The sequence below is a fragment of the Salvelinus fontinalis genome, chromosome 30, assembly GCF_029448725.1.
Source record: "Salvelinus fontinalis isolate EN_2023a chromosome 30, ASM2944872v1, whole genome shotgun sequence".
NCBI classification, from domain to species: domain Eukaryota; kingdom Metazoa; phylum Chordata; class Actinopteri; order Salmoniformes; family Salmonidae; genus Salvelinus; species Salvelinus fontinalis.
Genome location: NC_074694.1, coordinates 14,699,099 through 14,725,525, shown reverse-complemented (window position 1 = coordinate 14,725,525; position 26,427 = coordinate 14,699,099). Strand labels below are relative to the sequence as shown.

At 41.1% G+C, this 26,427-nt stretch overlaps 1 protein-coding gene across 3 annotated transcripts in view; it reads left to right on the top strand.

Moving 5' to 3' along the window:
* Positions 1 to 26,427, top strand: part of LOC129828690 (CUB and sushi domain-containing protein 1-like) — a 466,738-nt gene that overhangs the window by 169,732 nt on the left and 270,579 nt on the right. The window lies entirely within an intron of this gene.

Here is a 26,427-nt window from a genome sequence, read left to right as displayed (position 1 = left end):
GGCAGTTCCCACAGGATTGTTTGGTTATTTCAGGCAGTTGTTCAAGGCATATTTCCATGGGCTTCAGAGACAGAGACAAAGCGAGGCAAAAATTGACTCCCCATTGTTCAGTGCTGGGAGGCATCACTGCAAAGATTTTCAGCAGGTGAACAAACAATCATGTTTTAAGATGTTCAATAGAATATTTTAAATAATGGTTCAGCCTAACCCAGTTCTATCCTCAACTGGTTGCATGCAGAGAATTTAGTGTGGCGACTTATTCCGTGCTGATTTAATGCTGACTTACTCAGTTAACATCAGGACGCACACAAGCTCTGTAATTTTATGCAATGTATTACAAGGTTACATACATAACATATAAACCAACTATTAGTTGTGCAGATGCTTGAAAATAATCCACAATGAAATGTGTTGGTACGGTCTAACAACCCTGCGGTGATATAGAATACAGAACTGAAAATAGCAGTCTGTTACTACTTGATATGGGAGTAAACACGGCAAAGAATGACAAAACTGGTCTGCGGAAATGATAATGCAAAGTATTGGCTGTTGATGTGTATGGTTAGGCTACTGTTTAATAAGGTACTGCTTGAGTGGTAGGGATGTCAAACAAAATGCTGGATTAATGTAGACACACACACACACACCTCTTTGCCTATATTTCTGAAGAACACGTGCATCTGCATTTCTCTCCTCACAGTGGTCTCAGCTGGATGCTTTGATTCTTAATTACATTCTCACATTCAAAAAACAATCCATCTGATATGCAAGATGATTCCTTTGGAGTGTAACCCCCATTCCTATAAGCCTCTTCAAATTGTCCCAGTGGATGTCATTTTGTTGCCGGATATCATTATCTGTGTGATGCGTTAATTATGTCATTATTGATGCTCATATTTTAGTCAACATCCATTCACATTTTTGCATCGTCTGGGTATTTCTTGGTTATGCCTTTTCAGTATGGTCACATACTATCTTTTCAGAGACAGTATTGTATGATAAATGAGAGAATGATTCATCTTTATACTTTTTGGATGTAACATTGGGGTCTTCGGGGTTGCAGTCCATGTATGATTGACCTAAGACATCTCCTTGAGAGGAGTATTTCTCAGAAACCTCATGTGGCCTGCCATGCCTTTCTAATCACTGGGGCAACCATCCATTTCAGAGGATTTTTCTGTGTCATCATGGCAATGTCCATGAAGGCCCCTCATCATTTATCAAGGGCATATGATCAAGCCCATTCAGAATGACAATAAAATAGTACTTTGAAGCAGATATGACAGAAAACCCAAAGCTTCTGTTCTAAACAATCAGCGGTATTGAAGCAGTATACTGGAGCCCCAGGTTTATCTGGATTGCAGGTGGTGATTAAAGCTGTAAAAAAAAGGTGATGCCTCTAACAATGTTCAGCTTGGTTGCCCGACTACTAGCTAATGAAATTAGAAAGAAATAGATTAGTACAGGTTTTAACACTGAATCTTAAACTATTGATGGGAGGCCAGTGAAATAATATATTTTAAAACTATTGAAGATACAGTTGAAGTTGAAAGTTTACATACACTTAGGTTGGATTCATTAAAACTTTTTCAACCACTCCACAAATTTCTTGTTAACAAACTATAGTTTTGGCAAGTCGATTAGGACATCTACTTTGTGCATGACACGTCATTTTCCCAACAATTGTTTACAGACAGATTATTTCACTGTATCACAATTCCAGTGGGTCAGAAGTGTACATACACTCAATTAGTATTTGATAGTATTACCATCAAATTGCTTAACTTGGGTCAAATGTTTCGAGTAGCCTTCCACAAGCTTCCCACAATAGGGATTCCTGCAAGTACTGGGAATGTGATGAAAGAAATAAAAGCTGAAATAAATCATTCTCTCTACAATTATTCTGATATTTCACATTCTTATAATAAAGTGCTGATCCTAACTGACCTAAGACAGGGAATTTTTGCTAGGATTAAATGTCAGGAATTGTGAAAAACTGAGTTTAAATGTATTTGGCTAAGGTGTATGTAAACTTCCGACTTCAACTGTAGGTAATATCACCTACTGTCACGCCCTGACCATAGTTTGCTTTGTATGTTTTATGTTTTGGTTGGTCAGGGTGTGATCTGTGTGGGCATCCTATGTTGTATGTCTGGTTTGTATATTTCTATGTGTTTGGCCTGATATGGTTCTCAATCAGAGACAGGTGTTTTGCGTTGTCTCTGATTGGGAACCATATTTAGGTAGCCTGTTTTGTATTGTGGGTTGTGGGTTATTGTCTATGTTATGTTGCATGTTAGCACAGTGTTTATATAGCGGTCACGTCGTCTTATTCGTTTTGTTGTTTTTGTTTAAGTGTTCTTCATTAAATATAGAAGAATGTATTCAAAGCACGCTACGCTTTGGTCCGCTTCTTACGACGATCGTGACACCTACACAACATTTTCTCTGAAATTGGTATACAATCTACTGCAGCTTTTCAATCCCAGTAACGTGTAAGGCATCACAACTGTTTAACATACAAATTCTGAGGTGGATAGCTGGTCAAGGTATTAGGACCAGGTGGGAATAGTGAAGAATATTCTTCACTTTCATAATAACTTTAATTCCCATGTGGCTTTATTCCTACCTTGTTTCCCCAGAGTGCTTGTGGGGCAGTGTATCATCGGCTTGCAGCTAATATGCTGGCTAATGTTGCAATGTGCTGATTATCTATTTTAAATTCAGTTTGGCATTATGCAAAGCTGAATTGGTGATTTAAGATGATTTAAAGCCATATTCTGTAAGATCTTTACACCATTAAATAGTGGGCCACCAAGAAAAACATAAATTGATGGTAAAAGAGAGAAAGATAAATAATATATTGAAATATCTATTTTTAAACAACCGTAGGTATGTTTGGTGGTCGTATTGGAGAGGAAGTGACTTACAACGTCAGTGTTGCTCTGACTACCGCCCTTGTCTACCAATGTCATTTACATTCAGACCAACGCAGTGCTACCCCACTGGCAAGAGCACACTTTACCACAGGCCAGACAGACACGTGGCAATGACTGGTCAGATCTGAATGACAATGTAAAGACATAAATCATGTCTGTTCGAATCGACCGAATCGTACACGGTGTCAGGGACAGTTTGATAGACAGCATTACTATTCCTTGAGCCAGAGCTTTATCTCTACGAAATGAAACCTCCACCAAGTCCACTTTTATTTCCCCAGGCATATGACTTTCTTGATTCTTCAACACAAAGAAGGCAGGAAGAAATGTCATTTGGTAATGACAATGAACAATGCCAAAACACCTTTTTTGGTTGTCTATTTTCTCCATGCAAGCCTAGTTTTCCCCAAAAGTGGTTTGTTCTGTTGAAACTTGATATAGAAATTGTCAGTCTGGTTGAGTACTCTGGATCATTTCTCAGACAGGTTTGCCATCAACAACAGTCCCACACCATGGGACTGCCAGTTTCTAAATCAGGTGTCAAATCCCTCCACCCGGGACATGCTGCTGTGCAAATCAAATGTACTTATGAAAGCCCTATCTGGAAAACCACTATCTGCCGTTGATTGAATATCGGATATATTGAACATGGGAATTACCAATGTTGTTGTTAAGGAGCAAGCTCTATGTATTGCAGTGGAGGCTGTTGAGGGGAGGACGGCTCATAATAATGGCTGGAACGGAGTAAATGGAATGACATCAAACACATGTGGAACCATGTGTTTTATGTATTTGATACCATTCGACCTATTCCGCCCCAGCCATTAGCACAAGCATGTACTCTCAAATAAAGGTGCCACCAGCCTCTGGTGATGTATTGTAGTGCGGCCAATAATTTCACTACACCAAAGGAGTGATTCGCAACTCCAGTCCTCCAGTACCCCCAACAGCCCAACTCCAGTCCTCCAGTACCCCCAACAGCCCAACTCCAGTCCTCCAGTACCCCCAACAGCCCAACTCCAGTCCTCCAGTTCCCCAACAGCCCAACTCCAGTCCTCCAGTACCCCCAACAGCCCAATTCCAGTCCTCCAGTACCCCCAACAGCCCAACTCCAGTACCACCAACAGTCCAACTCCAGTCCTCCAGTACCCCAATAGTCCAACTCCAGTCCTCCAGTACCCCCAACAGCCCAACTCCAGTTCTCCAGTACCCCCAACAGCCCAACTCCAGTCCTCCAGTACCACCAACAGCCCAACTCCAGTCCTCCAGTACCCCCAACAGTCCAACTCCAGTCCTCCAGTACCCCCAACAGTCCAACTCCAGTCCTCCAGTACCCCCAACAGTCCAACTCCAGTCCTCCAGTACCACCAACAGCACATATACAGTTGAAGTCGGAAATTTACATACACTTAGGTTGGAGTCATTAAAACACATTTTTCAACCACCCCACAAATTTATTGTGTACAAACTATAGTTTTGGCAAGTCGGTTAGAAAAACTACTTTGTGCATGACACGAGTCATTTTTCCAACAATTGTTTGCAGACAGATTACTTAACTTATAATTCACTGTATCACAGTTCCAGTGGGTCAGAAGTTTACATACACTAAGTTGACTGTGCCTATAAACAGCTTGTAAAATTCCAGAAAAATATGTCATGGCTTTAGAAGCTTCTGATAGGCTAATTGACATCATTTGAGTCAATTGGAGGTGTACCTGTGGATGTATTTCAAGGCCTACCTTCAAACTCAGTGCCTCTTTGCTTGACATCATGGGAAAATCAAAAGGAATCAGCCAAGATAAGAAAAAAATTGTAGACCTCCACGAGTCTGGTTCATCCTTGGGAGCAATTTCCAAACAGCTGAAGGTACCACGTTCATCTGTACAAACAATAGTACGCAAGTATAAACACCATGGGACGACGCAGCCGTCATACCGCTCAGGAAGGAGACGCGTTCTGTCTCCTAGAGATGAACGTACTTTGGTGAGAAAAGTGTAAATCAGTCCCAGAACAACAGCAAAGGACTTTGTGAAGATGCTGGAGGAAACAGGTACGAAGATCATACTTTTTGGAAAAATGTCCTCTGGTCTGATGAAACAAAAATCGAACTGTTTGGCTATAAAGACCATCGTTATGTTTGGAGGAAAAAGGGGGTCGCTCGCAAGCCGAAGAACACCATCCCAACTGTAAAGCATGGGGGTGAGGGCATCATGTTGTGGGGGTGCTTTGCTGCAGGAGGGACTGGTGCACTTCACAAAATAGATGGCATCATGGAAGGAAAATTATGTGGAAATATTGAAGTAACATCTCAAGACATCAGTCAGGAAGTTAAAGCTTGGTCGCAAATGGGTCTTCCAAATGGACAATGACCCCAAGCATACTTCCAAAGTTGTGGCAAAAATAGCTTAAGGACAACAAAGTCAAGGTATTGGAGTGGCCATCACAAAGCCCTGACCTCAATCCTATAGAAAATTTGTGGGCAGAACTGAAAAAGTGTGGGCCTACCAACCTGACTCAGTTACACCAGCTCTGTCAGGAGGAATGTGACAAAATTCATCCAACTTATTGTGGGAAGCGTGTGGAAGGCTACCTGAAATGTTTGACCCAAGTTAAACCATTTAAAGACAATGCTGCCAAATACTAATTGGGTGTATGTAAACTTCCGACCCACTTTGAATGTGATGAAAGAAATAAAAGCTGAAATGAATCATTCTCTCTACTATTATTCTGACATTTCACATTCTTAAACTAAAGTGGTGATCCTAACTGACCTAAGACAGGGAATTTTTAATAGGATTAAATGTCAGGAATTGTGAAGAACTGAGTTTAAACGTATTTGCCTAAGGTGTAAGTAAACTTCCGTCTTCATCTGTATTTGCTGTATCCCCAGACAAAAACACCTGATTCAACTCGTCAAGGACTTGATTAGCTGACAAGTAGAATCAGGTGTGCTTGTCTGGGGATACAACAAAAATATGAACTGTCGGTACTGGAAGACCGGATTAGGGAAACTGCACTTTAGGACTTATGCAAATGTTTGCACCAACTAAATACAGTTAAAATTACAGACTAATTAGCTATCCCTTGAAGAAAGGGAGTTTTCAAACGGAACCTTTCAAACGGGAGTTATTGTAATAGGTTTTTGTGAGCAAACAACTATTAAACCATGATCATGATAGATGTTTATGCTCACCATGCAAATGTGATCACAGGTCTTTAATCTTATATTAAAAGGCTGCTAGAATAACTTTTATGCTTGAATGAGACTACTCCCTTTTATTTTGGCCAATAATTACTTTTCTTTAATAATTGAAAGCGAATAGTTGCTATATAGATGCCAAGGCCCCTGGGGTAAGTCAAAGACAGAGGCAGAGGACAAACCAGCAATTAATGATGGAGTACAAAAAGTACAAGACTGTAGTCTTTCAATACAACGCCACATTTCAACTGAGTAATGTGCTGATTGTCAATGCCTATTTCAATGCAGAAAATGAATGGATTTACTGGCACAGTGAGAACTCTTGACCGTCCCTATCCAGTTAGATATCCAACACAATTTATCTGTTGGTTGTACACTGCATATAATATAAAAAGGAGGCAGGCTCTGAAAGATGGCCTAATTTCAAACATGATCCAGTGTAGCTCAATGCGTACACACAGGCTTGTTCATCCAGTATCAATACATGCCACTTGAACTCACTCTAACCTCAGTGATTAATGGTACCATGGATGGATTTATAGTTTCAGAGGAAGCGAAGTACTGCACCTTAAATTATGTAGCAGATGGGGATCTGTGAAACTCACTCCTGAGCTTGAAGTGTCCCCCCTTGCACTGGCGAATAGCTAGGTTTTTGGTGGCGCGACTGATAAGACGCTTTAGGAGAGTGGTTACGTGTGTTTGCGAGGCAGTGGTCCTGAGTTTGAGCCTTGGTACTGTATAAGTCGAATCAGGGGGAAGCAGTACTCGCTAAGCAAGCAGTGTGATGTTCTTTTCAATGGTGCCAAGTGATCTGCAGTTGTGCTCAGCTCAACGCTGTGCGGTGAGTTTGGGTGGGTGAATGTAGCAGATGTTGATCTGTGAAACTCACTCCTCAGCCTGAAGGGTCCCCACTTGCGTGGGAGGTGCCCTTTTTTTAAGCACCTGTAGGGCCCTATAAAATCTGCGGAATCACACAATCCAGACATAAAAAAATGTCATTCAACAATATAACATTTTTTATTGAACTTAGTAGGGAATTAACTAAATGTATTGAAAATTAATACATTTTTGCAAGTTTATCATAACACGTGAACAGAATGTATCAGTGACTGGTATTTCCTGCAACTTTCTGAAGAGGCAATGAGAATTCTCCATCTGTGTATGTGCAGTGCAGTGCCCGCGTCCACCACTTTGTGTAGCGGTTAGCAAGCTAGTGAAGTCTTCTGGTAGACGGAAAGGCTTTCCCAAAAACCTTTTCAATTAACCTGTTTGGGCTGCAAGGGGCAGTATTGAGTAGCCAGATAAAATGTGCCCATTTCAAACGGCCTCGTACTCAATTCTTGCTCGTACAATATGCATATTGTTATTACTATTGGATAGAAAACACTCTCTAGTTTCTAAAACCGTTTGAATTATTTCTCTGACTGAAACAGAACTCATTCTGCAGCACATTTCCTGACAAGGAAGTGGAAAGTTTGAAATCGATGCTCTGTTCTTCTTCCTGCCTATAAATGGGCACAAGACCTATTAGTATACATGCACGACATACACCTTCCTCTGGGTGTCAAGAGGCTGTGAGAGAAGAAATGAGGTGATTATCTTGGTCTGAGATGGAACACATCATCTTGGAATGACGTGTCCACCATTTTCGGTACTCTGAAGAGCGCGAGCTGGACAGTGGGATTGCCTTTTGTTTAGCTGCCGTTATAGGCGACTACAATCTCCGGCTTTGATTTTATTTGATACATGTCACCATATCATCGTAAAGTATGTTTTTTCAATATAGTTTCATCAGATTATTGAAATTTTTTCGGGAGTTTTGCCGTGCTCCGTTCTCTTCCGTTTGTTGACATGGAGAGTGTCGTGCCACCCGGTTGCCACCCGCTTGCTAAATGAAGAGGGAATGTGTCCGTTCTGAATCCAAACAACGACTGTTCTGGACAAAGGAAACCTTGTCCAACATTCTGATGAAAGATCAGCAAAAGTAAGACCCATTTTATGATGTTATTTCATATATCTGTCGTAGTCGCCGGCGCCAAAGTGTTTCTGGCTATTGTGCTAAGCTAATATAACGCTACATTTTTTTTCCGCTGTAAAACACTTAATAAATCGGAAATATTGGCTGGAATCACAAGATGCCTGTCTTTCATTTGCTGTACACTATGTATTTTTCAGAAATGTTTTATGATGAGTAATTAGGTATTTGACGTTGGTGTCAGTAAGTTTTATGGCTGCTTTCAGTGCAATTTCTGACTGTAGCTGCAATGTAAACTATGATTTATACCTGAAATATGCACAATTTTCTAACAAAACATATGCTATACAATAAATATGTTATCAGACTGTCATCTGATGAAGTTGTTTCTATTTTTTATTTTTTATTTTTTTATCCCATTTTCTCCCCAATTTTTGTGGTATCCAATCGCTAGTAATTACTACCTTGTCTCATCGCTACAACTCCCGTACGGGCTTGGGAGAGACGAAGGTCGAAAGCCATGCGTCCTCCGAAGCACAACCCAACCAGCCGTACTGCTTCTTAACACAGCGCGCCTCCAACCCGGAAGCCAGCCGCACCAATGTGTCGGAGGAAACACCGTGTACCTGGCCCCCTTGGCTGGCGCGCACTGCGCCCGGCCCGCCACAGGAGTCGCTGGAGCGCGATGAGACAAGGATATCCCTACCGGCCAAACCCTCCCTACCCCGGACGACGCTATGCCAATTGTGCGTCGCCCCACGGACCTCCCGGTCGCGGCCGGCTGCGACAGAGCCTGGGCGCGAACCCAGAGACTCTGGTGGCGCAGTTAGCACTGCGATGCAGTGCCCTAGACCACTGCGCCACCCGGGAGGCCCCATGAAGTTGTTTCTTGGTTAGTGGCTATTTATATCTTTATTTGGTCGAATTTGTGATAGCTACTGATGGAGTAAAAAACTGTTGGAGTAAAAAAAGTGGTGTCTTTTGCTAACGTGGTTAGCTAATAGATTTACATATTGTGTCTTCCCTGTAAAACATTTAAAAAATCGGACATGTTGGCTGGATTCACAAGATGTGTACCTTTCATATGCTGTATTGGACTTGTTAATGCGTGAAAGTTAAATATTAAAAAAATATATTTTTTGAATTTCGCGCCCTGCACTTGAAGTGGCTGTTGTCATAAGTGTACCGGCGTCGGGTTGCAGCTATAAGAAATTAAATGATATAATATAATTTAATTTCATGAAGTCCAATACAGCAAATGAAAGATAAACATCTTGTGAATCCAGCCAACATGTCCGATTTTTTAAATGTTTTACAGCGAAAACACAGCATATATTCATGTTAGCTCACCACCATATCCCAAAAAACACAGCCATTTTTTCACAGCAAAGATAGCTTTCACAAAACCCACAAATAGAGATAAAATGAATCACTAACCTTTGAACAACTTCATCAGATGACAGTCCTATGACATCATGTTATACAATCCATTTATGTTTTGTTCGATTATGTGCATATTTATAGCCACAAATTGGCGCCATGTTCATAAATGGCTCCAAAATAGCCAGAATAATTACAGAGAGCAACGTGAAATACAGAAATACTCATCATAAACTTTGATGAAAAATACATGTACATATAATTAAAGATAAACATCTTGTGAATCCAGCCAACATGTCCGATTTTTAAAATGTTTTACAGCGAAAACACAGCATATATTTATGTTAGCTCACCACAATATCCAAAAACACACCGCCATTTTTTCACAGCATAGATAGCTTTCACAAAACCCACAAATAGAGATAAAATTAATCACTAACCTTTGAACAACTTCATCAGATGACAGTCATATGACATCATGTTATACAATCCATTTATGTTTTGTTCGATTATGTGCATATTTATAGCCACAAATCGTGGTTTTACATTGGCGCGATGTTCAGAAATGGCTCCAAAATAGCCAGAAAAAATACAGAGAGCAACGTGAAATACAGAAATACTCATCATAAACTTTGATGAAAAATACATGTTGTACATATAATTAAAGATACACTGGTTCTTAATGCAACTGCTGTGTTAGATTTAAATAATAAATTTAGTAAAAAGCACAGCATGCAATAATCTGAGACAGCGCTCAGCCATTCTCCGCCATGTTGGAGTCAACAGAAATACGAAATTACATCATAAATATTCCCTTACCTTTAATGATCTTTCATCAGAATGCAGTGCCAGGAATACTAGTTCCACAATAAATCGTTTTTTTGTTTAATAATGTCCATTACTTCTGTCGAATTAGCAACTTTGGCTAGCATGTGTAGTTCACGTGTCCGTAGAACTTTACGCTAATGAACGAAAACTTCAAAAAGTGATATTACAAATCGAATAAACTGGTCAAACTCAGTTGAGAATCAATCTTCAGGATGTTTTTCTCATATATATCCAATAACGTCCCTAGACGGAGCATTTCTTCATGTCTATCTAACGCATTGCAGACAAGGACATCACATGCGTAGTGTGCGTGGCCAAGAACTGACAATATGCCTGACCTGTCACTCCAAAGGCTCTCATTCGGTCCCACATCAGGCTAGATGCTTCATTCCACGTTCTACTGCCTGTTGACATCTAGTGGAAGGCGTATGAAGTGCATACAGATCCATAAATATAAGGCAATTGAATAGGTGATGCCTTTCACAGCGACCCATTTCAGAATTTTCACTTCCTGTTTGGAAGTTTGCCTGCCATATGAGTTCTGTTTTACTCACAGATATAATTCAAACAGTTTTAGAAACTTCAGAGTGTTTTCTATCCAATAGTAATAATAATATGCATATCATATGATCTAGGACAGAGTACGAGGCCGTTTAATTTGGGCACCAATTCATCCAAAAGTGAAAATGTCGCCCCCTAGTTCTAAGAAGTTTTAAATACAAAGTAGCCTATCCTTACCTCTCAGAATGATATCAGGATTATTTGCATCAATCCAGTGGGTATTGGTTTTGCAAACACTACCATCACATGTGCACTACAAAAAAATACAAAAAAAGAATATATATATATTTACATAAAACAATACACATTTCTAAAAACCTGTCTTCGCTTTGTCATCATGGGGTATTGTGTGTAGATTGATGAGGAATTTATTTTATTTTATCAATTTTAGAATAAGGCATGAAAAAAGTCAAGGGGTCTGAATACTTTCTGAAGGCACTGTATATATATTTACCCCAAAATTATGATTGAAAATTATGCAGAAAATTACATTGATGGAAGCTACAATCTATCTGCAATATTAAAGTTGATACAACTTATTATTAAAAAATAATAATAGCTAGGTGAGACAACAACATTTCACAATAGTAGCACACATATTTTCCCTCAGAGTAGTTATAAGCAGTCAGTGCTACAGGCGAAAGACAAGTGCCTTTTTTTCTCTCTATTTCCCCTGTCTTTAAAAAAATAATAATACATAAAATAGAATATGGGATGTTTCTCAGAACTGCTGCTGTATGCATACCAGGATTACTTGGATTAACCACCAGGTTTTAACAGGCATATTTGACACATATGATTGTTCCTATTGTGCTGGTTAATGTATTCTACGTGATCAAGTGACAGTGGGTCTAAATTCAATCAAAGCTGGTAACTGGGCTGCCGACATAATCCTTCACCTACTTTCTTTTTGTAATTCAGACAAAAATGCAAACCACAAAAATTCCGATTCATACGCTTGTGCTAAATATTCTGTTAGAATATTGTATAACACTCTATGGGATAAAGGGGGAAGCAGTCTCTCTGTTAAGTCATTTCAAAGATGGATTGGGAATGATATTATCTGTGAGGGTCATGTTGATATCATGGCTTTATGCCATTTTACACTCAAGTATGATCACTGGAGTGATGTACACAATATATAGCAAAGTATGTGGACATTAAATGGTTAACTTTGTCACTCTGTTGCTGATGGCTGTAAAACTCCCAGTGGAATGACACCATATAATTATACACTAATTATGTGGGCACGCCTTCAAATTAGTGGATCCGGCTATTTCAGCCCCACCCTTTGCTGACAGGGGAATAAAATCGAGCACACCGCCATGCAATCTCCATAGACAAACATTGACAGTAGAATGGCCCCTACTGAAGAGCTCAGTGACTTTCAACGTGGCACTGTCATAGGATTCCACCTTTCCAACAAGTAAGTTTGTCATATTTCTGCCCTGCTAAAGCTGCCGCGGTCAACTGTAAGTGCTGTTATTGTGAAGAGGAAATGTCTAGGCGCAACACCGGCTCAGCCGCGAAGTGGTAGGCCACACAAGCTCACAGAACAGGACCGCCGAAGCGCGTAGCATGTAAAAATCGTCTGTCCTTGGTTGCAACACTCACTACCGAGTTCCAAACTGCCCCTGGAAGCAACGTCAGCACAATAACTGTTTGTCCGGAGCTTCATGAAATGGGTTTCTATGGCTGAGCAGTCGCACACAAGCCTAAGATCCCCATGCGCAATTCCAAGCGTTGGCTGGAGTGGTGTAAAGCTCGCCACCTTTGGACTCTGGAGCAGTGAAAACGCATTCTCTGGAGTCTGGAGTGATGAATCACGCTTCACCACCTGGCAGTCCGATGGACAAATCTGGGTTTGGCAGATACCAGGAGTATGCTACCTGCCCCAATGCATAGTGCCAACTGTAAAGTTTGGTGGAGGAGGAATAATGTTCTGGGGCTGGTATTCATGGTTCTTAGTTCTAGGGAAGGGAAACCTGCACAGAGCACTGACCTCAACCCATCGAACACCTTTGGGATGAATTGGAAGAGCAACTGAGAGCCAGGCCTAGTCGCCCAACATCAGTGTCTGTCTTCACGATTGTTCTTGTGGCTGAATGGAAGTCTCCGCAGCAATGTTCCAACATCTAGTGGAAAGCCTTCCCAGAAGAGTGGATCTGTTGTTATAGCAGCAAAAAGAGGGGAACAACTCCATAATAATGCCCATGGTTTTGGATGATGTTCGACGAGCAGGTACATTTCTTAATTTGGAAAATATTTTTTTAACTATATTTGTATTTTTATTGAATAGGAGAGACAGAGGTAAAAGGTAAGAGTGAAAGAGGATTCAAACCCTTGCTGGCAGTGGCACGTAGTACATGTCCTCCAGAGGCAGCTTAGACTGCTAGACCACCCGAGGCCATGATCAGTTAAGTTTCTTTGAGCCCTGCAGTTGAGTGAAATTTGCAAAGATCGAGGATATTGCTGCAATAACCACACTAATGGAAGTGTGTGCCCTTGAGAACACACATTTGTCCCTTTAATGACAGGAAAAGTCGATTTTGTTGAGACAACGTGGCGAAGGGATTGCTAGGGTTGTCATAATGAAATATATTTATGGTTATTTTCCAATTATTTAATGTTGCAAGCTTGTAAATATTGTTACACACTCTATTTGCATAGTGTTTCCCCAATCCTATCCAGTCTATCAGAGGAGGTTGGTAGCACCTTAATTGGGGAGGATGAGCTCGTGGAATGGTATCAAATACATCAAACACATGGTTTCCATGTGTTTGATGCCATTCCATTTGCTCCGATCCAGCCAATATTATGAGCCGTTCTCCCCTCAGCAGCCTCCACTGCTGTCTATCTCTGGGTAACAGGGTTGATGTGTCCACCTACTCAGTTTTCCACCAGAAAACACCAGAAAATGGCCACAACGAGTAGAAGAAACTCACCTGCTTTTACACTATGATTTGACTATTACATGTTTCTTTAGAATTTTTTTTTTAAGGAATGGTTTCATCATATTAAAACAAAAGTTCAGTTCACATGACAGGGTTGACCTTAAAACGAGGGACAGTGCTTGTTATTTGTTTTACCTTAAGATGATTTATTTCATCACATGAAATAAATATTAATCTTCAGAAATGACTGAAAAGCATCAAATTAACTAGGGCTTTACAATGATGGTGAGAACGGATAACTGGAGCACCTGGAATTATTTGCTAGACATTTTTTAGATGTGTAGAAATGTATGACTAGGCAGGGCAATGATGCACTAGAAATCACATCCTCCAGCTGACAAATATTTCATAAGAAATATTTCTCTCTCTCTTCCTCTCTCTGTCACTCTCCTTCTCTCTCTCTTCCTCTCGCTGTCTCTCTCATCTCTCTCTGCCTCTGCCTTTTCCTTCCTCTCTCTGTCTCTCTCACTCTCTCTCTCTCTCTCTCTCTCTCTCTCTCTCTCTCTCTCTCTCTCTCTCTCTCTGCCTTTCTCTCTCTCTCTCTCTGCCTTTCTCTCTCTCTGCCTTTCTCTCTCTCTCTCTCTGCCTTTCTCTCTCTCTCTCTCTCTCTCTCTCTCTCTCTCTCTCTTTCTCTCTCCCTCTCTCTCTCTCTCTCTCTCTCTCTCTCTCTCTGCCTCTCTCTCTCTGCCTCTCTCTATTTCTGCCTCTTTCTCTCTCTCACTCTTCCCCTTTCTATCTATTTCTCTCTCACTCTTTATATCTCCCTACACATTAACCTGTCCATTAATCCAACTTCTTAGGGCATTTGATCTCTTTCATATACAAAATGTGTTTCACATGTTCAAATAAGAGTGCCTGCACAGTCACCTTCATAAAACCTTCCCTGGCGTTCCTACATTAATATTTTTGAGTTGAATGCTTTTGAAAGATGAAAATTACCCCACTTTGTTTTAACAGCTCCTGTGACCAGTGGAGCATCATGCAGAGACAAATGCTGGACCTCTTTTGCCTCATGCTTTAATTAATCAACTTGTCATCTTCATTAGTTTATGCAGTTTTAAGCTTTTCATAATCTTTCCCCCCAAAATGAGCCACAGAGACCTTGAGTTTCAAGTTGAGCATTCAGGAATAGCCCTTTCTGTCTTCATGTCCATGCTTATAGGTTTAGAGTGATTAACCTTAATTTAATGGCACAGTATAGATGATGGGTAATATTTTGACAGTGCCAACAACAGCTATATCGTTTCATATTATGTGCTCAGCTTGCATAATACACACCTACTGTAAGTTGTACAGACAGGGAAACCCAATTCACAGGTGGACATGCTGTTGGAAATCACAGATGAAACATTATATTGACCAGATACTCCAGTGGCCGCTCTAACAATGAAAATAAATGTCTTCAAAAATTGAAGGCAGTCGGCAGGAGGCAAGATCAAGTGGGACCTTTCTAGCCAATGAGAAGGCAGATACATGGTTGAACAACAGGCACAATGGTTTCCACTAGTTTCGGCAGACACAAAGTCAAAATTGTATGTATGAAAATCCAAAATGTGCTTTTTGGTCTTCATTTCGGGTTAGGGTTAGGCATACGTTTAGCAGTGTAATAAAGGTTATGGTTAAGTTTAAATCACATTTTAAGAAGATAAATTGTAATACCAACATGCAGACCACTATAGTCTGCAGACCACCATAGTCCCTGTGCCCAATAACACTAAGGGAACCTGCCTAGACCCACTTAAATTTGCATACCGCCCCAACAGATTCACAGATGATGCAATCTCTACTGCACTCCACACTGCCCTTTCCCACCTGGACAAAAGGAACACCTATGTGAGAATGTTATTCATTGACTACAGCTCAGCGTTCAACACGATAGTGTCCTCAAAGCTCATCACTAAGCTGAGGACCCTGGGACTAAACACCTCCCTCTGCAACTGGATCCTGGACTTCCTGACGGGCCTCCCCAGGTGGTAGTGGTAGGTAACAACGCGTCTGCCATGCTGATCCTCAACACGGATGCCCTTCAGGGGTGTGTGCTCAGTTGCCTCCTGTACTCCCTGTTCACTCATGACTGCACGGCCAGGCATGACTCAAACATCGTCATTAAGTTTTCCGATCACACAACAGTGGTAGGCCTGATCACCGACAACAATGAGACACCCTATAAGGAGGAAATCAGAGACCTGATCGTATGGTGCAAGGACAACAACCTCTCCCTCACCATCATCAAGACAAAGGAGATGATTGTGGACTACAGGAAAAGGAGGACCGAGCACGCCCCCATTCTCATCGACGGGGCTGTAGTGGAGCAGGTTGAGAGCTTCAAGTTCCTTGGCGTCCACATCACCAACAAACTAACATGGTCCAAGCACACCAAGATTTGGCATGGGTCCTCAGATCCTCAAAAGGTTCTACAGCTGCACAATCGAGAGCATCCTGACTGGTTGCATCACTGCCCTGTATGTCAACTGCTCGGCCTGCGACCGCAAGGCAGTACAGAGGGTAGTGCCTGCGGCCCAGTACATCACCGGGGCCAAGCTTCCTGCCATCCAGGACCTCTACACCAGGCAAGGTCCTAAAAGGAAGGCCCTAAAAATTGTCAAAGTTTCCAGCCACCCTAGTCATAGACTGTTCTCTCTGCTTACGCACGGCAAGTGGTACCGGAGCGCCAAGTCTAGGTCCAAGAGGCTTCTAAACAGCTTCTACCCCCAAGCCATAAGACTCCTGAACAGCTAATCAAATGGCTACCCAGACTATTTACATTGTCCCCCCTCTTTTACACCGCTTCTACTCTCTGTTATTATCTATGCATAGTCACTTTAATAACTCTACCTACATGTACATTTTACCTCAATTACCTCAACTAACCGGTGCCCCCGCACATTGACTCTGTACCGGTACCTCCTGTATTTAGCCTCACTATTGTTATTTTACTGCTGCTCTTTAATTATTTGTTACTTTAATTTATTAGTATTTTTCTAGAAACTGCATTGTTAGTTAAGGGCTTGTAAGTAAGCATTTCACTGTGAGGTCTACACCTGTTGTATTCGGCACATGTGACAAATAACATTTGACTTGATTTGAAAGGTGGGGTTTATGACTTTATGGGTGTGGGTAACTAGTGAAGACCAGGCACAACTCCGATATGAATCGTTTTTTCTCAAAGTTGCCGGGATGTCACGTGTCCTACTTATATCAGTACACTCGTAACAACCTAATCATTACAAAACTTCTATTCGATCAAATAAGCCTCACTAAGAAAATAAGCCGTAACATTTTTTTGACCAAATTCAACACTCTCTCATTGACCTCCATACAAAAACTCCTCGCTTGGTGAGCGAAAATAATGGAAAACGGCACCTGCTGGACAAGATAGATTTTGGACCCAGTTATCCCTCTCGTTTCGCCTCTTCCTCTCTGTTGACATGTGCCAGAGAGGAAGAGGCGAAGCGAGAGGATTAACTCCACCTAAAATCTGTCAGTGCCAGAATACAGCGATAAGCAGACCAAGTGGGGATTTTTTGTTTGGATGTCTATGAGAGAGAGTGTCGATGTTACAAATGCACTGATATAATATTTTATGTCGGAGTTGTGTCTATTGTTCACACGCGTATCTGCCCTCTCATTCACACCTGTCTCGCCTCCTCTTGCATTCTTTCCGCCTTTGCAGTCAGTCGACTATCTTGTCAATAAAAGGTAGGCCATGATACATCATGCCAATTGAAATAATTCTATGTGCATTTCAGACATACAGTGGGGAGAACAAGTATTTGAGACACTGACGATTTTGCAGGTTTTCCTACTTACAAAGCATGTAGAGGTCTGTAATTTTTTATCATAGGTACACTTCAACTGTGAGAGACAGAATCTAAAACAAAAATCCAGAAAATCACATTGTATGATTTTTAAGTAATTAATTTGCATTTTATTGCATGACATAAGTATTTGATCACCTACCAACCAGTAAGAAATCCGGCTCTCACAGACCTGTTAGTTTTTCTTTAAGAAGCCCTCCTGTTCTCCACTCATTACCTCTATTAACTGCACCTGTTTGAACTCGTTACCTGTATAAAAGACACCTGTCCACACCACTCAATCAAACAGACTCCAACCTTTCCACAATGACCAAGACCAGAGAGCTGTGTAAGGACATCAGGGATAAAATTGTAGACCTGCACAAGGCTGGGATGGGCTACAGGACAATAGGCAAGCAGCTTGGTGAGAAGGCAACAACTGTTGGCGCAATTATTAGAAAATGGAAGAAGTTCAAGATGACGGTCAATCACCCTCGGTCTGGGGCTCCATGCAAGATCTCACCTCGTGGGGCATCAATGATCATGAGGAAGGTGAGGGATCAGCCCAGAACTACACGGCAGGACCTGGTCAATGACCTGAAGAGAGCTGGGACCACAGTCTCAAAGAAACCATTAGTAACACACTACGCCGTCATGGATTAAAATCCCCCTGCTCAAGCCAGCGCATGTCCAGGCCTGTCTGAAGTTTGCCAATGACCATCTGGATGATCCAGAGGAGGAATGGGAGAAGGTCATGTGGTCTGATGAGACAAAAATAGAGCTTTTTGGTCTAAACTCCACTCGCCATGTTTGGAGGAAGAAGGATGAGTACAACCCCAAGAACACCATCCCAACCGTGAAGCATGGAGGTGGAAACATCATTCTTTGGGGATGCTTTTCTGCAAAGGGGACAGGACGACTGCACCGTATTGAGGGGAGGATGGATGGGGCCATGTATCGCGAGATCTTGGCCAACAACCTCCTTCCCTCAGTAAGAGCATTGAAGATGGGTCGTGGCTGGGTCTTCCAGCATGACAACGACCCGAAACACACAGCCAGGGCAACTAAGGAGTGGCTCCGTAAGAAGCATCTCAAGGTCCTGGAGTGGCCTAGCCAGTCTCCAGACCTGAACCCAATAGAAAATCTCTGGAGGGAGCTGAAAGTCCGTATTGCCCAGCGACAGCCCCGAGATCTGAAGGATCTGGAGAAGGTCTGTATGGAGGAGTGGGCCAAAATCCCTGCTGCAGTGTGTGCAAACCTGGTCAAGAACTACAGGAAATGTATGATCTCTGTAATTGCAAACAAAGGTTTCTGTACCAAATATTAAGTTTTGCTTTTCTGATATATCAAATACTTATGTCATGCAATAAAATGCAAATTAATTACTTAAAAATCATGCAATGTGATTTTCTGGATTTTTGTTTTAGATTCCGTCTCTCACAGTTGAAGTGTACCTATGATAAACATTACAGACCTCTACATGGTTTGTAAGTAGGAAAACCTGCAAAATCGGCAGTGTGTCAAATACTTGTTCTCCCCACTGTATTATTAAGTATGCATTTCAGTGTTCATGTTTATCAAGAGGCTCTGGCCAGGTCTAGTGTTTGTGAGCAAGAAAAGATCAATCACATTTCAACTCTTCCTATGGACACTACTATTCCCCACATGTCATGGCATTAGTGGCTTTTTGGACTGACAGACAACTGAAGAACAGTGCTCTATTAGTACAGAATACGATATTGTTTTTAATAATGGTTTGTCAAATAATGCATTTCATCCCCACAGAGACTATTTTATTTATTGTATTTTTCAGGTTTGTGCGTGAGTGGGTGGCATAATGTGAATATTCTCTTGCCCTACTTTAGATTTTTATGAAAATAGCTTGGAGCAGTAGCTTAGACAGACAGGCAGGCAGGCAGGCAGACACAGACAGACAGACAGACAGACAGACAGACAGACAGACAGACAGACAGACAGACAGACAGACAGACAGCTTTGTATTTAGTCACCTGTTGTGACTTTGTATCTTAGTGTTTTTCCTTGTTTGGTTATTTGATCCTATAATGTGTACTATGCAGAAAGTATTGCCATAAACACACACCACTTTCCTGCAAGAATTTTATGACTAATTCTCAATATGCTAAAGGTCTTGCTATCAGTCATTCTCGTCATGGAGAAACAATCATCCAAGATACAGATGTTGGATCATATTTCGAACAGTTTCTCACAGCAGGAAAATAATCCTGCAGCAACAGGACATGTGAAATATTGTGTGGATTATAACCAATGAACATTTTGTAGGGGTTGAAATTACAACGCCTTTTTAAACTTTGAATACACTACAAGTTTTCTGCAATGACAGAGTGATCAAATTAAGATCCTACATCTGTAGTACATCATCATTCCTTCGTATCAGTATGGATCAGAAGTCACGGATAAAATCAAAGTTTATTGGTCGCGTACACAGTTTAGCACATGCTATAGCGGGTGCAGTGAAATGCTTGTGTTACTAGCTTCTAACAGTGCAGGACATTTTTCAAACAAGTACACAAGTAATAATAAAAAAACGAGAAACAAGAAATCCAGAATGTCAGAACGAACCCAGTTGACAACCCAAATAACAGTGTATCAGTGCTGGGGGGTGTAGAGAGTACTGTCAGGGAAATTCATTCTGTAACAGAGAACAGATTTTGTGTTTGACTTCTATGATTAATGCGCTTGTACTGTGAGTAAAAGAGAGGCTTGCTGAGCCATGTGATGGATATACCAATATATGTTGACTACACCATTGATGGGCTCTAATGGCGTGCTCATCTTTTTGCAGGATGACAAAAATGGTACACTCTTAGAAAAAAAGGTGCTATCTAGAACATTAAAGGGTTATTTTTTGGTTGCAGCTAGAACCCTTTTGGGTTCTATGTTGAACCAAAAAGGGTTCTACCTGGAACCAAAAAGCTTCTCCTATATGGGGATAGCCAAAGAACCCTTTTGCAACCCTTATTTCTAAGAGTTTACAGCCGGTGTCCATTTCATGATTCACTATTCTGTATATTGGGGTGTATTTCTAAGACAGTTGTGAGTCCATTGTGTGGCAAAACATATATTAATTGCATTCAAACGTAGTTATTGATTGTTTTGTCTATTGTTGTTTCCATACACCTTGCAGCTGATGTAATACACCTTGCAGCTGATGTAATACACCTTGCAGCTGATGTAATACACCTTGCAGCTGATGTAATACACCTTGCAGCTGATGTAATACACCTTGCAGCTGATGTAATACACCTTGCAGCTGATGTAATACACCTTGCAGCTGTTGTAATACACCTTGCAGCTGTTGTAATACACCTTGCAGCTGATGTAATACACCTTCCAGCTGATGTAATACACCTTGCAGCTAATGTAATACACCTTGCAGCTGATGTAATACACCTTGCAGCTGTTGTAATACACCTTGCAGCTGATGTAATACACCTTGCAGCTGATGTAATACACCTTGCAGCTGATGTAATACACCTTGCAGCTGATGTAATACAGCTTGAGGGTTTTGAAACACAGTAGGAAATTACTTCAATGTACTTTTATGAATTACTTTTGCCTGGCTGATGATTATGTTTGATGATGTAAAGTTGTTGAATTCCCTGTTAGATTGTTCCTAATCCACAGTAGCTGTCTCTGTCAACTAAGTTTTTTCTCCGGTTCATCTCAAAATCTCAGAATAAAAAAAAATAAAAAAAATACTTGAACGAAACACTTGGTTGAATAACTATAATCAGCTGCTGTGTCTGTGCCTGAGGTGTGAACACATTGTGGACTACTGAGATACCTCTATTCACAAACCAGGCTGCAGAAAGATTAAGAGAACAGTTCTATAATACCATGTGAATAAGAAAACAGAAAAACCCAGTACTGAGAATTCCTGCAACTTCAAACTTCGCAATATGAAATCGCAATATACTTATTTCTATGACTATTATTGTTCAGTCTAGAGCTTCCCAAAGCCCGAAAACTAAACCTCTTCTAAGAGAGCCAAGGATATTCTTTGCAAGACGAAGCTGCCCTTATGGAACACTCTTGAAGTGATACCTGGCAATATGAATAGGGTCGAGGGAACTGCACTGCTTTCCTTACCTTGAACTGAAACAAAAAGCTTGACATTGTAGCTACTTCTTTGTGGCCCCCACAGAGGTATTACACTCGAGACAAATTGACTTTAAAGAATGCTTTGAGGAATTTAAAGAGTCGAACGGCAAAGCCTAAGCGGAACTGATTTCTCAGACACTTGATAATCAGACTATTTTTTTCATTATGAGACTTGTCTTTCTGACGGCATTAGTCTCAGTGAACTTTCTCTCTTTAATTCCCTGATGAAGGTCCTTTTTGAATAGATGTGTGGGTGGCAAGAGAATTCCCGGTGAATTCAAGAGGTTATTGGTCAATGGTTTTGAAATATTTAATGGTAAGTCTCTTATAAATCTACATATTGGATTCTTCGTCAACACATCAGAGTGATTTCATTAAAACCCAATTTTATACAGCATGATAATAACATGGCAAACACTGGAAATGCAAACCTTGAGAAAGGCCCACCATTCACTTGAAATACACCACTGAAGACTTGTAAGACAGACATTCAGAGTTCAGCTATCATAATCTAATAATCAGTGTTCACCAGTGCAATTATGCATGCAGCTCTCATTTCTAGGAACCCCCATCACGGAATATAAGGGTAATTTCAGAGCTGCCCGACTTTATTCCACACAATGCGTTGTTCTTTTGCATGGAGTCCATTGAGATACATTGCAATCAAGCTCCAGATCAAGCCACTTTAAAAGGGAGGGAGTTCTAAGAAAAGCTGAAGTAATTGGACACAGTTGTGTGTCTGACTAACTGATCACTTAGTTACTTTTCCAAGTTTATTTTATTATTCAGCTCAAGAATCTGAGCCTAACGAGACAAGCGAGGATGTCTGATCTTTGGACTTCTGTACCTTTTTTCCTTTAGAGATGCATGGCCACAGTGATCAGTAGAGAGGATGTATAAACCCGGAACTAACTATGTGTAAGCCTGTAAACTTAAGTATAGGTTTTAACAAAGAAATTAACTATCAAAAGAGGACGTTAGAACATCTGTGAAGAATCTATTGCTATACTTCTGAAAATACTTTAGAAATTATAATTAAAGGGATCGATTGAAGTCTTAAAGGTGGATGAATCTTCTGTCAGTAAAGAGAAAGGCCTGCCCAGTCATTTCAAATGGAGCCAAGTCCCATGTTCTCTCTGAGCTAATGCACACTGTACTGACCCCCTTAGAGTAGCAGCTTCACAGCTTACATTAACATCATTTAGCAGAAGCTCTCATCCAGAGTGATTTACAGTGAGAGCAAACATTTTCATACTTTCGTTTCATACTGGTCCCCCGCAGGAATCAAACCCACAACCCTGGCGTTGCAAGCACCATGGTCTACCAACTGAGCTACACGGGCCTAGCTCTGTTGTGGACTCTAATAAAATAATCTGACTGGCACGAGAGCTCAGTGACACTATAGCCTTTCAGCACCAATCTGGCATCTGTTTGCAAACTGCAAAAATACATCCATTCCAAAAGTCCTAAATGGATTACTTAGAAGCCCAAGTTCATTTTTAAATGATGAACTGGCAAATCAGGCCATTGCGCTGGTTGTAATTAATAACTCAATCGATCCAACTGTAGGTACAATGGTATTGGCCAACAATGGTATACACATCAGTTGACCATGCAATACAGTATCCAGGCTCTAAGAACTCCATTGAAAAAGTTTAGGTTCGTTAACCATTTGTGAATGTTACAGTACAGTACAGTAATTATTGTACTTGGTTCTTTGTACTTGATGAGAAAGTTGTATTACCCAAGAGCGAAAGCTGACAACATGAATCTAAGTGCTATAACTGTCTCTACTTGTGGAAAGGTGCTGTTATGCCGTGATCCAAGTCCGTTGATTCTAAGAAAACAATGTTTGCAATTTGCCACTGCTCCATTTGAAATGGAGTAATGGTACACCGCTAATCACTAACACAATCTCTGTGACCAGACCCTGGCATTATTCTTGCTGTTATCATTACTCAGATTTTTTTGCTACTCCCCTTCTCCGTTAAGACTGATTGACAAACTAAAGAGAATGTCCTGAATATGTCCTCCTAGTCCTCAGTTCCGGTGTGCTTATTCAAAGATTATCCATATAACAACAATTACCATCTAATTAATTGTGTGCTTCCAAAGTATGGTGATGTGGCCATGGCAGCGTCAATAAAAATTCTCTTTTCAGATCTGTTGTCAGTGCAGCTGCTAATCAGGAGTTTTCATCTGTGAACAAGTGCTGCATTTACTCAAGGGTCTCGCCTTTGAGGTGACGGAGAAACCACTTATTTCATGCATTTTGACTCTTAGACAACTTTTCAAGTGATTCGCCAAGAGGAACTGAAAGTTAACCCAAACAATCATTCAATGTCAAGCAAGGATAAGGAGCCTATTCTAATTGAATGAAGGGTGCATAGATGGTGTTTCAGTGAGTTGAAGCTGTTTAGGGTGGTATCCCTTCATTTGAACCAATAGTGTTGTCAATATTTAAATAAGGACATACGCGTATCGTTGACAGAATACACAGCCATTTTCTGTAGAGTATACCTAGATAGGCTAACAAAGGCCTGAAACCAATGTTATTGCCAGAGGCTTTCACAAGGACATCTCAGATGCCCACACAATCATCCTCAGTGTAAACCGTTTAACACATTGTTGGTCTTCCGTCCTTTGATATTTTAGTCATTTAGCAGAAGCTCTGATATGGAGCGACAAGGTTTAAGTGCTTTGCTCAATCAAGATCACATCAACAGATTTTTCACCTAGTCAGCTCAGGGATTTAAACCAGCAACCTTTTGGTTACTGGCCCAATGCTGTTAACTGCTAGGCTACCTACCTGTCGTACTCCACAAGCATATCTTGAAACATGTTTCTGGCGCGGACGCATGTGTCTGAATTAGTTTGATTGTTTGGATTAGAGACTGGGTGGCTCATGTTGCATATATTAAATAGTGTGGCATTTGAAAGATTGAGTCATATTACCTGTCAATCTATTTTACCCGGTAATAGCCTGTGTGTGGACAGCCATTGGTGAGCTAACAGAGGCTATGGCATTTTTAGTAGCTGTGGAAAACATACAGTATGTCTCACAGGTGAGGGAATCAAACCATTAGCGGTAAACATTACAGCGGGTGGGGGGGTGAAGTTGTCTCCAGTACCAACACAGAATTAAAGATTCATAAGCTGCTCAAGTTTTAAATGAGATAAACACGAAATGGCATGCAGAGGGAACATCACTGAACATAACAATATGGGAAAATGAATGCTTCATCAAAGATTTGCCAGGCATCTTCCATGTGGCGCAGAGGTTTAAGGCACTACAAGGCATCACTACAAATACGGGTTCGATCTCGGGCTGTCTCGCAGCCGGCTGCGCCCGGGAGACCCATGAGGCGGCGTACAATTGGCCCAGCGTCGTCCGGGTTAGGGGAGGGTTTGCTGGCCGGGATGTCCTTGTCCCATCGTGCTCTAGCGACTTCTGTGGTGAGCCAGGCACATGCACGGTTGCCAGTTGGACGGTGTGTCTGGATTCTGGGTTAAGCGAGCAGTGTGTCAAGAATCAGTGTGACTTGGCAGTGTTGTGTTTCGGAAGATGCATGGCTCTCGACCTTCGCCTCTCCCGAGTACGTACGGGAGTTGCAGTGATGGGACAAAACTGTAACTACCAATTGGAGAGAAAATTGGTTAAAAAAAAGTATATACACTACCGTTCAAAAGTTTGGGGTTGTTTGTTAATGTTGAGACTGGTGTTTTGCGGGTACTATTTAATGAAGCTGCCATTTTGAGCCTGTAATCGAACTCACAAATGCTAATGCTCCAGATACACAACTAGTCTAAAGGAGGCCAGTTTTATTGCTTCCTTAATCAGCACGACAGTTTTCAGCTGTGCCAACATAATTGCAAAAGGGTTTACTAATGATCAATTAGCCTTTTAAAATTATAAACTTGGATTAGCTAACACAACGTGCCATTGGAACACAGGAGTGATGGTTGCTGATAATGGTTCTCTGTACACCTACGTAATGGTAGATACGCCATAAAAATCTTCCGTTTCCAGCTACAATAGTCATCTACAACATTAACAATGTCAACACTGTATTTCTGATCAATTTGATGTTATTGTAATGAAAAATAGCTTTTCTTTCAAAAACAAGGACATTTCTAAGTGACCCCAAACTTTTGAACGGTAGTGTATATAAAAAAAGGCATGACAGAGTATACACTTTAGGGAAACAAGAACTGCATACAACATTCTGGGAACATGTTACACTAGAAGTAGAGGGATGCCATTGGTAGCTAGGAAATATCTATGGTAAGCGTTTAATTTCAGTGACTAGTATGATTCACATCAGCCTTGAGAATGGTTGTCATTGAGAAAGGATTAAAAGCCTCCTTCTGTGAAATGATTCTTGGATAGACGTGATGGATTAGGGCTGTACTACCTTATTTTTTACAGACTTTACAACTCTTAGCTTGATGGGTTGAAAGAAGATTATAGGCAAACTAGGGTGGCAGGTAGCCTAGTGGTTAAGCGTGTTGGGCTAGTAACAGGTGGTTGGTTCATATTCCCGAGCTGACTCTGTGAAAAAAATGTTGAGCAAGGCACTTAATCATAATCGCTCCTGTAAATCGCTCTGGATAAGAGCATTTGCTAAATGATTCAAATGTAAATTTAGCT